General features: G+C 36.0%; 1 protein-coding gene across 7 annotated transcripts in view; it reads right to left on the bottom strand.

The window, feature by feature from the left end:
- The window catches only part of LOC135213543 (rho guanine nucleotide exchange factor 18-like), a 1,147,377-nt gene that overhangs the window by 1,042,826 nt on the left and 88,470 nt on the right, over window positions 1-16,081 (bottom strand). For 5 of the 7 annotated variants that reach the window (XM_064247500.1, XM_064247499.1, XM_064247497.1 and 2 more), the window contains exon 2: window positions 9,958-10,005. The exons of the other annotated variants lie outside the window; for them this stretch is intronic. The gene's annotated coding sequence lies outside the window, so the exon portion shown is untranslated. The remainder of the gene's footprint in view (window positions 1-9,957; window positions 10,006-16,081) is intronic. 7 annotated transcript variants of the gene reach the window in all.

The following is a 16,081-nucleotide window of genomic DNA, read 5'->3' on the forward strand; positions in this document are numbered from 1 at the left end:
ATCAGGGATCAGAGACCCCTCCTAATTTACAGAGAGAGAGAGAGAGAGAGAGAGAGAGAGAGAGAGAGAGAGAGAGAGAGAGAGAGAGAGAGAGAGAGAGAGAGAGAGAGAGAGAGAATTTTCTTTAAGAGGGGAAAAAGTTGAAAAGTGTTCGCTCCAAGGAACGCGATTTCCTGCTTGACCGAACACCTCAAGTACACAAACACATACAATATTTTCTTCTGGCAGACGAAAGACGCTGTAAATGAAAACGACCACACTTTATTACTGCGATGAACCACTTATTATTATTATTATTATTATTACTACTATTATTGTTGTTTGTATGGTGTTTTTAAGATGCATGGAACCAGTGGTTATTCTGCAACGGGAGCAACGACTTTACGCGACTTCCGAACCACGTCGAGAGTGAACTTCTAACAGCAGAAATACACATCACTCACTCATTAATGGAATGACCGAGAATCGAACTCGCAGCCATCGAGGTGGTACGCCAACATCATACCGACCACGCCACTGAGGCGCTTTTTTTATTATTATTATTATTATTATTATTATTATTATTATTATTATTCAGAAGATGAAACCTACTCATATGGAACAAGCCCATCAATTCAAGCTTCCAAAGAATATGGCGCTCATAGGGACGAAGTAAGAGGAGGTAAATGGAAACAGAAGGAAAAAAACCCACACATAAAAAAAAATCAACTAATTAATACATAACTAGATAACAAGAGAAATCAATATCCTTAAGACTACATAGAAACTCAATTCACAAGTAGGCAAGAAACCAATAACTAGAAAAGAGAAGGAATTTTACGATATTTCTATACCTCCACAAAACAACGACTTATTACCAGACAAAAATAATGATTTAATTTCCCACCTGGGGGGAAGAATAACGGAGTACGAAAAATTCAACTCTACTGACCTTTGACTGATCACTGAAAATAGTGTATATTTTGCTTCTACTTCGGTAATGTTGTTGCTAATCTATGGTGCTTAAGCGATTAAGATCATGCTATACAATGGCCCACGAGAGGCACCACATAATCGGCACTACATAATCGCAATGAATCAAGGGTCCTAATGAAAAATAACATTAAAATTATTATGTCTTGAAACACTAAATGCAACGATTTCAAAGAGGAAACGAAGCGCTAATGGGTTGTGAATCCCTTGAGACGGAAACCCTCTACGAGAGAGAAGATGCCTCTATTTACAAAGGTTTAATAAATCTATTCTCTTGCTCCCGTAGAAGAATACCGGAAATTCAAATCTTAACACCAACGTGTCTCTCTCTCTCTCTCTCTGCATGTGTGTGTATGTATATATGATATAATATATATATATATATATATATATATATATATATATATAAAAATATTATTATATATATATTATAATAAGGCTTAAGATAACTGAAGGGCGATTCTGTAAACGCAACATCCGTCTATCAAGCTTTAAATTTGTAACTGGTCACTCCGCTAATCAGCTTAGTAACGAGTTAAGAAATCGCAGTGCGCTAAGACCTCGCCTACAACATATCCATACTATATTTGCTTGCGTTCGTGTTTTCGAATTTGTATGTACTCCTACATCGTGTATTTGTGTTTTTGTGTTCGTACCTGTATATATATATAATATAATAATTATTATATCTTATATATATATATATATATATATATCATATAAATAATGTGTCTGCATGCGTTGTACGTACATATATCACATTCATATTAATTATATATCCTATCTACATATATATATATATATATATATATATATATATATATATATATATATACATATATATATATGTGTGTGTGTGTGTGTGAGTTGAGTCAATTTATCTATATTTACAAAAAGAAAAAAAAACTTCCACCTGCATACACTGTATTCACAAGGGCCCCAGGTATTTTTAGCCAACAGGGTTTTAAAAATGCACGCACCAAAAGGGATCTCCATTAGAAGCCGCGGTTTTTACATGCATACATAACGATAAGCTTCCTTTTTATATATATATATTTTTTGATAAGGGATAGATCTTACACCGTATATACATTTACCGATTTTGGGATTAAAGGACAAGACCCTCACTAACTACTTATATTTATCAATCAATTTGTAGGATCATATATATATATATAAGGTATAAGCCACGAAGGAAAAATAAACAACGGAGTTTCTGCAAGATCTTTCGACGTTCAACGTCCTTTACTCAGCAGATAAACCTTTATTTACGGATTTATCACGTTCCAAACTATCGTGATTCAGTTATACATTATGTATATGTATAGTATGTATATGTATATGTATATGTATATGTATCTGTATATGTATAATATATATACACATATATATATATAAGCTGAAGCCACTGGGAAGATTTAAAAAAGAAAGAAAAAAATTTTCCCAGTGGCTTAAGCTAAATAAACAAAAATCACGTGCCTTATTTTTTGTGATTTCTTAGTATATATATATATATTATATATATAATATATCTATATATATATATATATATAGTATATATATACTACATACTATATATATATATTTTATATATATATATATATATATATATATATATTTGTATATGTGTATGTATTCCGTACCTCCTAGTACAACACCAGCGACTGAAATGCCTTCAACGTACAAACACTGTAAAAACCGTTCTAGATTTCTTAGGAGCCAGACACTACCAGAGGAAAAGACTTCCGGCTGAATAAATACATAAACAAATGAATAAACCAACACCCAAAACCGATGACAAAACTGGCTGGTCTTGACAGGCACAAGGAGATCCGGGAGGCACCGAGAGGAATGTTTATGAGTATACACACACGCGCATACATACAAACCTACACATTTACGTACACACACACCACAGAGTGAAAATACTGTACTACTATCGCCTTACAGCCGCTGACGGCCATCACCTGGCAGTGATGTAACAGTAACCGTAGCCTTCTCTCTTCCAGGGCGACTGTTCTTACACGGTCCCACCGAACGGCCCCCCCTCCCCCCCCCCCCCCCCCCCCCCCCCCCCCCCACCCCCCCCCCCCCCCCCCCCCCCCCCCACCCCCCCCCCCCCCCCCCCCCCACCCCACACACACACACACAACAACAACACCTCAACCTCCACCATTCCTCCCCACCTCCATCTCTGCCTCCTTCCTGACAATCACAGGTATGGGAAGTCTTCAGTGGGTAATGTGCCCTTTCTCTCTCTCTCTCTCTCTCTCTCTCTCCTCTCTCTCTCTCTCTCTCTCTCTCGTAAGGACCGACAGCAAGGGAGGTCATTTAATTTTTTTAAACACCCCCCATTATATTTTTTTACTTTTTTTTGAGAGAGAGAGAAGGCTGATGGTCCAAGTCTGCAAAAAGAAAACAAAAACAAAAGAAGGAAGAAAGGCTGGAAGGAACCAATCTAGGAAGAAGGGAAAGAAACATAAAATGGACAAAAATAATTATGGGAGTAACAAGGTAACGGCCATTTCAATGACGCTTATCTCCTACTAAACGTGATGATTAGGAAAGTAAATAAACAAATAAATAAAAACAAATCATAACAGAATCCAGTCCAATTTGCCTTAATCACTAAATTTCCGTATTCCAGCATCAACAGAACAATCTGAAACCGATATAACCTTAATTGTATTTATTACTTTTACATTGGCTAAAGAGAGTACATGCGTAAAGAGTAGTGCAAAATTTCATCACACAGATAACAGTCCCGGGCCCCGTAAATTGAATGAAAAATAAATGTAAAACGTGTATCTAAATTCTACAACAGACATCCCACAAACGTAACCAAAATCCAGAGTAAATGAAATATTACAAAAATTACAAATTACCAAATGACAATTGTAAGAATTGTCTTTCGGAACACTTCAAATGGGTCAATTGCGTCCATGAAAGAACCGTAGGAGGAATTCATGCTACTAGCAGAGTCAAAGTATATAGGGTCTGCTCAACTCGGCAGTGGGGGCGGAGCTAATACTGTGACGTCAGAAGAGTAACACTTCACGTGCGTCTCCATTGAATTACTTAAAGAAGCTTTAGTTTTTACACATTTAATCCATATCGCATGGTAATCTTGATAAAATCTGTAAATTGGTCACATGCTTGATGTATTTTAATACCCATTCAAAGTATATAGGGTCTGCTCAACTCGGCAGTGGGGGCGGAGCTAATACTGTGACGTCACAAGAGTAACACTACCCGGGCTTCTCCATTGATTTACTTAAAGAACCCTTAGTTTTTATACATTTAATCTATATCGCATGGTGTTTTTCATAAAATCTTGATAAAATCTGTAGAGAGGTCACGTTTGATTTTTTTTAATAACCATTCTCTCCTTTAGTCACCAAGCCTTGTTTTATTGCACATAAAATATACCAGTTTGAACACACACAGCTGCTCCAGCTTTCTTCATATGTTTATTCTTTACTTATTTATTTACTTACTATTTTTTGCTGTATTCTCTTCAAGTCCATTTTTTTATAACATGACAACTCACTGCGCTCTACTCTCTCCTCGCTCTCTCTCTCTCTCTCTCTCTCTACTCTCTCTCTCTCTCAGGTACTAATATTATCAAGCTTTTAAATAATTCTTAAGAAATGTACTTAGTTCTGTCACTGTGTTCATACCTCACTTTGAAAAGCAACTTTTTTTATGCTAAAGGTTAGAATGATAGATTAATTATATTTTCCAAATCTTATTACGAGTACTTACAATAAATACAAAGAAAATGTGGATACAGGCAGTGTAAAAAATGGCAGTTGCATTTGCACGACTTCACCACAAAAAAGAAAACAATATCAAAAGTATAAGAGTTACATTATATACAATAATATTATGAGGTATCAAAGGAATAAATGATGAAGAAAAATGATACAGGGAAAACACATCCCATTTCCCAAATTTTCATTAGCACTTCAATATCACATAAATATACTTCCGGAACACTCAAGTTTTACACATAACACAAACTGTATACATATAGGTATTAATTATGCATGCCTCAAACGATTATAATATTTTCGGAAAAAGTACAAAAAGGTATTCGTCAATCCGGCTGGATTATCTGATGACGTTTCACAAGGGGCGGGGCTACATTTCAGATCTCCCAGGAACGCTTAATTTTTTATTTTTTAATTTTTAATTTTTTTTTTTGCGTGCGTAGATATTTTTTCTGTGCGAGATTATGGGTTTGAAAAATAATTGTAATTGTAATGTGTCATAATACCAATTGAAATAAGGGCATTCTTTGTACTTTTACATGGTATATGGCAAAATGTAATAAGATGAAAAATTATGTAAGAAAAATGTGGTAAATAATTATCTACATAAAATTTAAAAATTATGGTCCGTCTTTGACCTAGAATTCCTCGAAAATTTCTGAGAACACCTATCAATTTTATTTATGCATTATATAGTAAATTTTATCAGCCTTTCTAATCCATTTTCAGTTTGTTTTCTTTCTAATCATCAGTTTCTTTCTAGCCATCATTCGTTAGTCAGATACGCTACGAAACGTTAATGTAGTTTAGGGTTGACGGATGAAGTAATTGCACATTTTTGTGTGCCTAGATAATTTTTTCTGTGCGCGTTTGTGGGTTTGAAGTAATCGTAATTGTAATGCCGCCATATATCATTTGAAAGAACATTCTTTGAACTTTAACGTAGTATACGGCAACATGCAATAAGAGGAAAATTTATCTTTAAAAAACGCCATCGCAAAAATAGTTATATGAAATGTTATCGTAAATATAGTTTCATAAAGATATGGTCCTTTTGTAACTGATGACGTTTCACAAGGGGCGGGGATAGGTTTTAGTACCGCCTCGTGAGCAGACCCTATATATTTTGACTCTGGCTACTAGTAACATTTAAATCTAAACACCGCAGACTCAGTCTATGTCAAGACCAGGATACGTCTTAAAAAAAAAAAATCTCCAGTCCCTCGCGTATATTTACAACTAGAGAGAGAGAGAGAGAGAGAGAGAGAGAGAGAGAGAGAGAGAGAGAGAGAGAGAGAGAGAGTAATAATGATAATAATATAATAATCAAATAATACAGTGTACTGGAGACTAAATTAAGGAATGCGATCAATAACTACTACTACTAACCACTAATACTAATAATAATAATAATAATAATAATAATAATAATAATAATAATAATAACTATGCACCCGAGGCCTATCCAAAGAATACATAACTGAAACCAGGAATACCCAAACGAATAAAGGAGAACTCTCGCATCAAAAAGTATCACTGACAGTGTATATAAAGGAGCCTTCCAAATCCTCTTCATCTACAAAATGAGTATTAGATCCTATAGAAAGAGGGGGAAGGGAAGGGAAGGGAAGGGGGAAAAGGGAAGGGAAGGGAAGGGAAGGGAAGGGAAGGGAAGGGGGGGGGGGGGGGGGGGCTTATAAAGGGATGAAAAGAGAAGACGTTCTACGGTCTCTGTAATGACACGGAACAACAGAGACGTTCAGATATTTTCCCTTGAACAAACTCATTCTTTTTTCTCTCTCTGTCTCTGTGTCTGTAGCATGTACCTACCTTTAAGAAATATTGTTCCATAAATCAAGCCTCGCTCGCTCTCTCTCTCTCTCTCTCTCTCTCTCTCTCTCTCTCTCTCTCTTCTTCGGAATAGCGTTCCCTAAATCAAATCACTCACTCTCTCTCATCGTCTCTCTTCTCCTTCTCAACACTTATAAAACAAAGCGACCATAAGAAAGAATCTTTTAACAAAGCATCTGAATAATTAAGACCTTCCTCCCACGCCCCCAGGCACCAACACACAAAAAAAAAAAAAAAAAAAAAAAAAAAAATCCAGTCAAAAGCCGCCTCAGTCTGAAAATAAGCGGAAACTCAACTTTTCTCATTAGTCTACCGATTACGGCGACTCGCAGACAAAACGGAACATCGCTGTATGGGCGATTTTCCGAGTCAAACGACCCTTTTCATTTCAATACGAGTGGATTTCAGTTTCCTGTCAACTTTTCCTATGAAGTTTTCGTTTGTATAGGTCTTTTTATTTTCCACGGTCCTTAATCGAACACGCTAAGCTGAAACTAATTATTTTTTAAGAGAGCTGAAATGAATGATCAAAACGGAGAACTGGGCTCGCACTTGTAACAACCATGGATCGATCACATCTTCCCCCTCCAGTTACCTTACCTGGGGCAGGGGGGAGGGTTAAAAAGTACAGGGTAGAAACCTATGGGGGGATTAAAAAGTACTAAATGGAATCTTCCCCTCCAGTTAACCTACCGAGGGAGGGTTTTTTTTTTTTTTTTTTTTCCCTTGTACGGGGTATGCAACCTCATGGGGGAAGGGTGTGTTTAAGGAAAGGGCACTGGGTCTAGAACTTTACACTAAATAAACTTGCTGCGAACAGGAAGCACAAATTTTCCCGACAGCGTCAGCTATCATTTAAAAGCTTTTTTGGCTTCCAGGCCCAACAAATGAAGTCTGAACAGGTTCAGGAATCTATTCACCGTGAGTCTTTTCTCGAGACTAAACAGAGATGATTTATTTTTAATTCATTTTTGTATCTTCGACTCCAGCTTTTGCAATACTATGTCTGAAAAGGGTATATACCGACTAGCCGAGCGAGGCTATACAGAACAGAATACCCACGTGTGACTCTAGAAAACTAAACAGCGAAGATATAAATCATATATAAACAGCGAAAATAAACATACACAATGAATATACAAGCATATATGAATAATAAATATAAAACAGTAGAAGAGTCCAATGCTTTTCTACAAAACATCAAACAAGAATAAAAATGACAAAAAGCTAAATGAAACTTACAAACGACAATAAAAATCTTCCCGCCATTATACTTAAAACAAAGAATCGGGACTTCCTGGACTTGAAAAAAAAAAAAAAAAAAATAAATAAATAAATAAAATAAAGGAAAATCAGAACATGTTCCCAGGATATTCTCTGAAGTTCATTCAACCAATCCCCAAAACTTTCCGCTGAATTTCGCCTTTCAATCCGTATTCAGTCTTCGGTAGTTTCAGAAACTGGTGCCAATTAGGTAGATCGTACGGAAACGGATACTTCAAACTTTTTTTTTAAATGACCAAACTTTGTGACATCGCTTGTCTGCACACACACACACACACACACACACACACACAAAAGATCACAATAGAGGATAAAAAAGAAACTGAAAAAGAGAAGAATAGTCAAGATCGTTCTCATTATCACCTTCCTTTCTCCTTACTAACTTGTCTGATTTGAATAAGGAACTCTTATTCAAATCAGGAAATCCAACAAAAAAATTGTTGGATTTCCTGAACGTGGTCTGCAAGTCTGGTCAATTTTCCTTCGTTAAAAACAACATGCATTTTCCCCATAGAGAGCCAGGATTTGCCTAAATAGAGTTGACTAATATATAATAATATTTAAGAAATTTCCAAAGTCTAACTCAAAACGTAAATACGTCATAACGTACGAAATTGATTAAGTCACCAAATCCGCCTGAAAACGGTGATTCCAAAATGCAAAATATAAACCTTGATACAAACCAAGTCTACAATAAAATGTAGCTCATCGCTCGACCTCAAAATTCAAAAGGCAATTCTATTCAAACGTCAGTTTTGCCTTGAACAAACTCATTCTTTTTTCTCTATCTGTCTACATGCATCTACCTCTAAGATATATTGTTCTATAAATCAAGCTCTCTCTCTCTCTCTCTCTCTCTCTTCGGCACACATCCAGAAATGCAATTCTATTATCAAGCCATTATCATTTGTTAACTCCACCAAGCCTCCATAGAATGGTTATGTATCCTTTAACTGTGAAATCTAACTAAGTTCAGTTTAATAAAACCATCAGAAGGATTTCATACAGCTGAACCCACACATCCGCTCCAGCAAGTCACTCCCCCTACCCCCCACGCCCCGCCGCCAAAAAGAGAGAGAGAGAACCAAAACGTTGCTTTAAATTAATCCGACTAGTATCAGACAGGTCCAGGATAATCAAAAGCATTGAAATAGAAGAACTCACTCAAACCAAACGAAATAAATAAATAAATAAATCCTCACCATTCCGATTCCCCTGGTATAAAAACCAAGGCTTATATAATGATGTTAACACCTTTCGAGTTTGCGAGAAATTTCAGACATATATAAGCTGTTTACCTGGAAACTCGGCGTAAATACGTGTTTTACCAATGCTAATCTCTTTTTATTTCATTTATAAAATCTATAGCCGAGAAAATGCACAAGGTAAACAAAATATTTTAAAATACTGTGAAAATAAAGCTAACTATTTTAGGTAATAATAATAATAATAATAATAATCCACAGTACACAATCGTGTAGCAAGATTGATGTAATTATGCGTATTTTCAATAATAATAATAATAATAATAATAATAATAATAATAATAATAATAATAATAATAATAATAATAATAATAATAACGGGCATTGCAACGTAATGCACCAGCCTCTAATATACCGTCAGTTCTGGAGTGCGAAATTTGCACTTAATCCGGATGGGGTTACATAAGGAAAAATCCCTGTCATTTTTCGTCCCGATTCAAGGGCCACAAAACGCCACTGGATTTCCCAACTGCAAAATGAGGTGCGAGGATATAAGAAATATCTTCAAAATCAAATTACATTGCCTCAAATTAAGCAATTTCATCTTACGTAAAAAATGCAACTTCAATTTTTTTCCTGTTTATTTCAGATATAAAATTAAGCGAAAACATATTGGAAGACAAGTTGCAAAACTAATAAAAATCAAACAAAAATTCAAAAATGAAATTACCTCAAATTTAGCAAGTACATTTTGAGTAAAAAATGCAATTTAATTTTTTGATCGTTTAAAAAACAAAAGACTGCCAAAAATTATTGGAAAAAAGGTTGCAAAAAAAAAAAAATAAATAACAAAAAAATAACAAAAACCATACCTGAAGAATTATATCCTTGACTACCAATCACCGAGAGATAAACAGTACCTGGAGGAAGAGAAGATAATAATATTAGAAATACATTATAAACAAGAAAACAAGACTCCAGTAACATCTTACTAAACCCCGGTTTCATTATTAAATCTTGACGGCTGAAGTTTCACAGAGAGAGAGAGAGAGAGAGAGAGAGAGAGAGAGAGAGGGGGGGGGAGGGGGGGGGAGCTAGTTGTGCTATTTCAAATAATAATAATAATAATAATAATAATAATAATAATAATAATAATAATAATGGAGTTTGGAATAGAAAAATGTGCCTTAGTCAACATACAAAAAGGCAAAGTAACAAGAACTGAAGGGATAAAGCTACCAGATGGGAGCAACATCAAACACATAGATGAGACAGGATACAAATACCTGGGAATAATGGAAGGAGGGGATATAAAACACCAAGAGATGAAGGACACGATCAGGAAAGAAGAATATATGCAGAACTCAAGGCGATACTCAAGTCAAAACTCAACCCGGCCGGAAATATGGATAAAAGCCATAAACACATGGGGCAGTGCTAGTAATCCCAAAAGAAATGACAGCGCAGGAATAGTTCGACATGGACGAAGGCAGAACTTCGCACCATAGATCAGAAAAAACCAGGAAACATATGACAATACACAAAGCACTACACCCAAGAGCAAATACGGACAGACTATACATAACACGAAAGGAGGGAGAGGACTACTAAGTATAGAGGACTGCGTCAACATCGAGAACAGAGCACTGGGGCAATATCTGAAAACCAGTGAAGACGAGTGGCTAAAGAGTGCATGGGAAGATCGACTAATAAAAGTAGACGAAGACCCATAAATATACAGAGACAGGAGAATGACAGACAGAACAGATGAATAGCACAAAAAACCAATGCACGGACAATACATGAGACAGACTAAAGAACTAGCCAGTGATGACAATTGGCAATGGCTACAGAGGGGAGAGCTAAAGAAGGAAACTTTCAGAATGATTACAGCGGCACAAGATCAGGCCCTAAGAACCAGATATGTTCAAAGTACGATAGACGGAAATAACATCTCTCCCATATGTAGGAAGTGCAATACGAAAAATGAAACCATAAACCACATAGCAAGCGAATGGCCGGCACTTGCACAGAATCAGTACAAAAAGAGGCATGATTCAGTAACAAAAGTCCTCCACAGGAGCCTGTGCAGGAAACATCAGCTACCTTGCAGTAATAAGTGGTACGAACACCAACCTGAGGGAGTGATAGAAAACGATCAGGCAAAGATCCTCTGGGACTATGGTATCAGAACGGATAGGGTGATACGTGCAAATAGACCAGACCTGACGTTGATGGACAAAGTCAAGAAGAAAGTATCACTCATTGATGTCGCAATACCATGGGACACCAGAGTTGAAGAGAAAGAGAGGGAAAAATGGATATGCATCAAGATCTGAAAATAGAAATAAGAAGGATATGGGATATGCCAGTGGAAATTGTACCCATAATCATAGGAGCACTAGGCACGATCCCAAGATCCCTGAAAAGGAATCTAGAAAAACTAGACGCTGAAGTAGCTCCAGGACTCATGCAGAAGAGTGTGATCCTAGAAACGGCGCACATAGTAAGAAAAGTGATGGACTCCTAGGAGGCAGGAATGCAACCCGGAACCCCACACTATAAATACCACCCAGTCGAATTGGAGGACTGTGATAGAGCAAAAAAAATAATAATAATAATAATAATAATAATAATAATAATAATATCCCTTCAAAATCAATGCAGCTGAAGCAGCATGAGCCTTTAATAATAATAATAATAATAATAATAATAATAATAATAATAATAATAATAATAATAATCAGGGGTCAAAATCTAAATAACCTAAATCATGTGAACATTTTCCTTTTCTTTAAAAAAAAAAAGTGTGAAAAATACTAACACCATCAGTTACTACATTTCGCTATAGCCCGTACTACAAAAACATGATTGTGACCTAGTTACGAGAATAAGAGGAAACCTCGTTATTCGCAAAAAAAAAAAAAAAAAAAAAAAAAAAAAAAAAAAAAAAAATCCCGGGGGCTATTAGTACACAATAGCATCAGTACTAACAATGCACCTGCAGTGAAGAGGATGTCCGGTCTACTGTCAATCAGATTCACATAAACTACAACTGGCAAAAGACCCTCGGCTTTTACGGGGAGAACACAGACCTTGGAAATGAGGTTTTACAGACCTTGAAAATGTGGCTTTGTAAGAACACAGACCTTTATAAGGAGAACACAGACCTTTATAAGGAGAACACAGACCTTTATAAGATAAGCACAGACCTTTATAAGAAAAGCAAAGACCTTTCTAAGAAAACCACAGACCGTTATAATAAATGCACAGACCTTTAAAAGGAATGCGCAGACCTTCCTAAGGAAAGCACAGACCTTTATACGAAAAACACAGACCTTTATAAGAAATTCACAGATCTTTATAAGAAATGCACAGATCTTTATACGAAAAGTACAGACCTTTATAAGAAAAGCACAGACCTTTATAAGAAATACAGACCTTTTAAGAAAAGCACAGACCTTTATAAGAAATGCACAGACCTTTTTAAGAAAACCACAGACCTTGAAAATGTGGCTTTATAAGAAAGAGCAGACCTTACAAATGTAGCTTCTATAAGGAACACAACCTTAAAAATGATGGTTTCATAAGAAAATAAAACCTTAAAAATATGGCTTTTATAAAACAAAACCCTTAAAATGTGGCTTCTACATGAAAAACTACAAATAAAATGGTCACAATAACAGTATGTGGATCTGAAATGAATTTCATTTATATAATCACGGATTTATTTTGCTATTTTAGTGTACTTAATCTCTTCCTATTTTGCAATATCAAAAATGACTAAGGGTTTTATTCTCGCGTTACCTTCCACGGACATGTAAAATGTTTCATAACATTCATATCAAAAGCAACAACTATAACACGCGTAAAAAAATCAATAACCCCAACAACATCAGTAATAACAGCGTAACAACAACTCTGAACAACTATGCGTGATAGCCAGGCTGAGGAAACTTTATCTCAATAAACTTTCTCCAGCTTAGGAAACAAATAGAAGTTCGTAATACATATATATAATATATATATATATATATATATATATATATATATATATACATATATATATATATATATATATATATATTATATATATATATATATATATATTACAGAAACACATGCTTCATAAAATTCATTATTATTATTATTAGTAGTAGTAGTAGTAGTAGTAGTAGTAGTAGTAGTAGTAGTAGTAGTAGTAGTAGTAGTAAGTCTCATAACAAATAACGGCAATATTCAAGTAATTTCGCAATTACATCTTCTCAGTACACTTCCATAAAGTAAATTATGTTGCTCTCCATTTTCTTAATGACTATTTTGTCATAATTAAACACGAAGTTTATCACCAGTAAAATACCTGTGTCGTACATAGAAATTGTTATGAAATACCATTTTGTTTATTATTATTATTACTATTATTATATATTGCTGCAAAAGAACGACATTCTGACGGACTTTCCTTGCAAAGCAAGCTTTCACGAATGAAAAGGGGATAAAGAAAAATATGACACACGATTACCGGTCAAATAACAAACAAATCATTTCAGTGGAAAAAAAAAAACATTACTTAAAGGATAAATCTGCGACATGTCTTTATCGACAGTTCCTCTAAACTGGTTTATTCCTTTCCCATATGCATATTGTATCAGAACAAAGCTCCCTTGAAAAGTTGAGCACATTCGGCTTACAAGCGCCTCAGTGGTGTGGTCGGTATGGTCTTGGCGTACCACCTCGGTGGCCGCGAGTTCGATTCTCGGGCGTTCCATTGAGGGGTTAGAGATGTGCATTTCTGGTGATAGAAGTTCACTCTCGACGTGGTTCAGACGTAAAGCCGTTGGTTCCATGCAACGTAGAAAAACACCATACAAACAAACAAACATTCGGCTTACAAGCTTAGAATCATGAAACTGAAAACGTGAAGCGTCCTAAATTTCACGACCGAAATCAAACGGCGTTTGAGTCCAGGTAATATGAAAAATTACTGCAGCTCATTCTACATGCAATAGCAGTGACGTCAGCACACTCAGTGCTTACAACAACTGAGACGGAAATGTCAAAAGATGACAGTAGTCAGGCAGACAGCTGACTGACTTATTCTCGGACCACATGATGGAGGCTATCAATCAATTTGAAAGATCACATATATTCATTCTTTGAACTTCATGAAGGGGAATACCTGTTTTTCTACAGATACAAAGTATTCACTTACACGATCAGACCAGGATAAAGTGGGTAAGAACCGCACCGGGGTTATATATATTCAGGGCCTACAACGGCCAGCAATTGATATTCGTCTACTGCATTCTTGGCTTTAAACAATTAAAGACACACACATATATATATATGTATGTATATGTGTGTGTGTATGTATATATATATATATATATATATATATATATATATATATGCAATATAAAAACACTGTATCGTGCTTCTAAGAAATCAATAGAGGGATCCACAGTAATATTCTTGTTTATCTAGATATAATATATTTATGGAAATATATACAAAGCTTAAAGCTTTCGTCCATCCTCCTGTGGACTTGATCACTAAGGATGGACGAAAGCTTTAAGCTTTGTATATATTTCCATAAATATACTATATCTAGATAAACAAGGATATTACTGTGGATCCCTCTATTGATATATATATATATATATATATATATATATTATATATAATCCACCAGTCACTTTTTACTAGAAACGTATGTAATTATACTAACCACAATTCCTTCTTTAAACTAGAATTCATACGGTTATTAAAATTACACACACGTGACATATATATATATATTTTATTATTATTAAAAACACCGGAGGTACCAACTGACGACCAACTAGTCACTATAAAAGTGAAAGAAGCGGAGAAAACCTATAACTCACAGCACATAAGGGCGATTGCTACAGGTTTCAAGTGCCTGAAAAGTTTCCTTAAGGATATAACATCGGGAAAAGGTCCTGAGAAGGGACCGATACGAAAACGGGGTATGGAGGGGGGTAGGGGGGAGGGGGGGGGGGGAGGGGGGAATGGGGGACGATGGGAAGGAAATTGATGCTCAACCAACTCCCACACAAAGCTTCTAAAGCAATTAATCATCAGGTGTGTGCGATCCAATCCACCCACGCTCATATTCAACAGGTAGGGAGGGATAAAAAAAACTCCGAAGAAGTTTTTTCCTGTACAGCGTACAATCAAGGCCACCGAAAATATATCTATCTCTCGGTGGTCTCGGTATACGTAATGCTCTATGAGCCGCGGCCCGGTGGTGGCCTGTCCTATATCGTTGCCAGACGCACGATTATGGCTAAGTTTAACCTTCATTTAAATAAAAATTATTGAGACTAGAGGGGCTGCAATTTGGTATGTATGACGACTGGACGGTGGATGATCAACATACTAATTTGAGCAAGCCCTCTAGCCTCACTGGTTTTGAAGATCTGAGGGCGGACAGAAAAAGTGCAGACGGACAGACAGAACCATCTCAATATTTTTCTTTCCCAGAAAACTTAAAAACAGAAACGGCTGCTGCCAAAGGGCATATCCTCGCAGAAGGACAGAAATGTATAAGATTTCTTTCGAAGGACTTTCATTAATACGACATAAATACCAAAAGGCGACTTTAGAATTGTTGTTGATGATTCAAACGCTAAAGCTGGTAAGAACAATGAAGGGAAGGATGATTAAAAGAAAAGAAAGGCCCGGGTGAGACTGGAAACGAAAATGGGGCTATAATTGTAGGTACTCTTTGCCAACAAATGGCCATCCATAAAAATGTATGGATATTTCTAGAGTCTAGATGACAGTCACAGAGACCAAATAAGTAACATAACTGTTAATTGTGAGAGAGACAATGAGCAATGAGGAAAGTTAGCAGCTGCAGTGGAGATGGTGGCAGTAATCACCAACTTGTCGCCGCCACACTAAAGCTGAAATTAAAAGTACCAGAAGTGCTGGAAGAACCAGAGCTACTTGGATGTGAACTATGACAGA

The sequence above is a fragment of the Macrobrachium nipponense genome, chromosome 43 (assembly GCF_015104395.2).
Source record: "Macrobrachium nipponense isolate FS-2020 chromosome 43, ASM1510439v2, whole genome shotgun sequence".
In the NCBI taxonomy this organism is placed as follows: Eukaryota; Metazoa; Arthropoda; class Malacostraca; order Decapoda; family Palaemonidae; genus Macrobrachium; species Macrobrachium nipponense.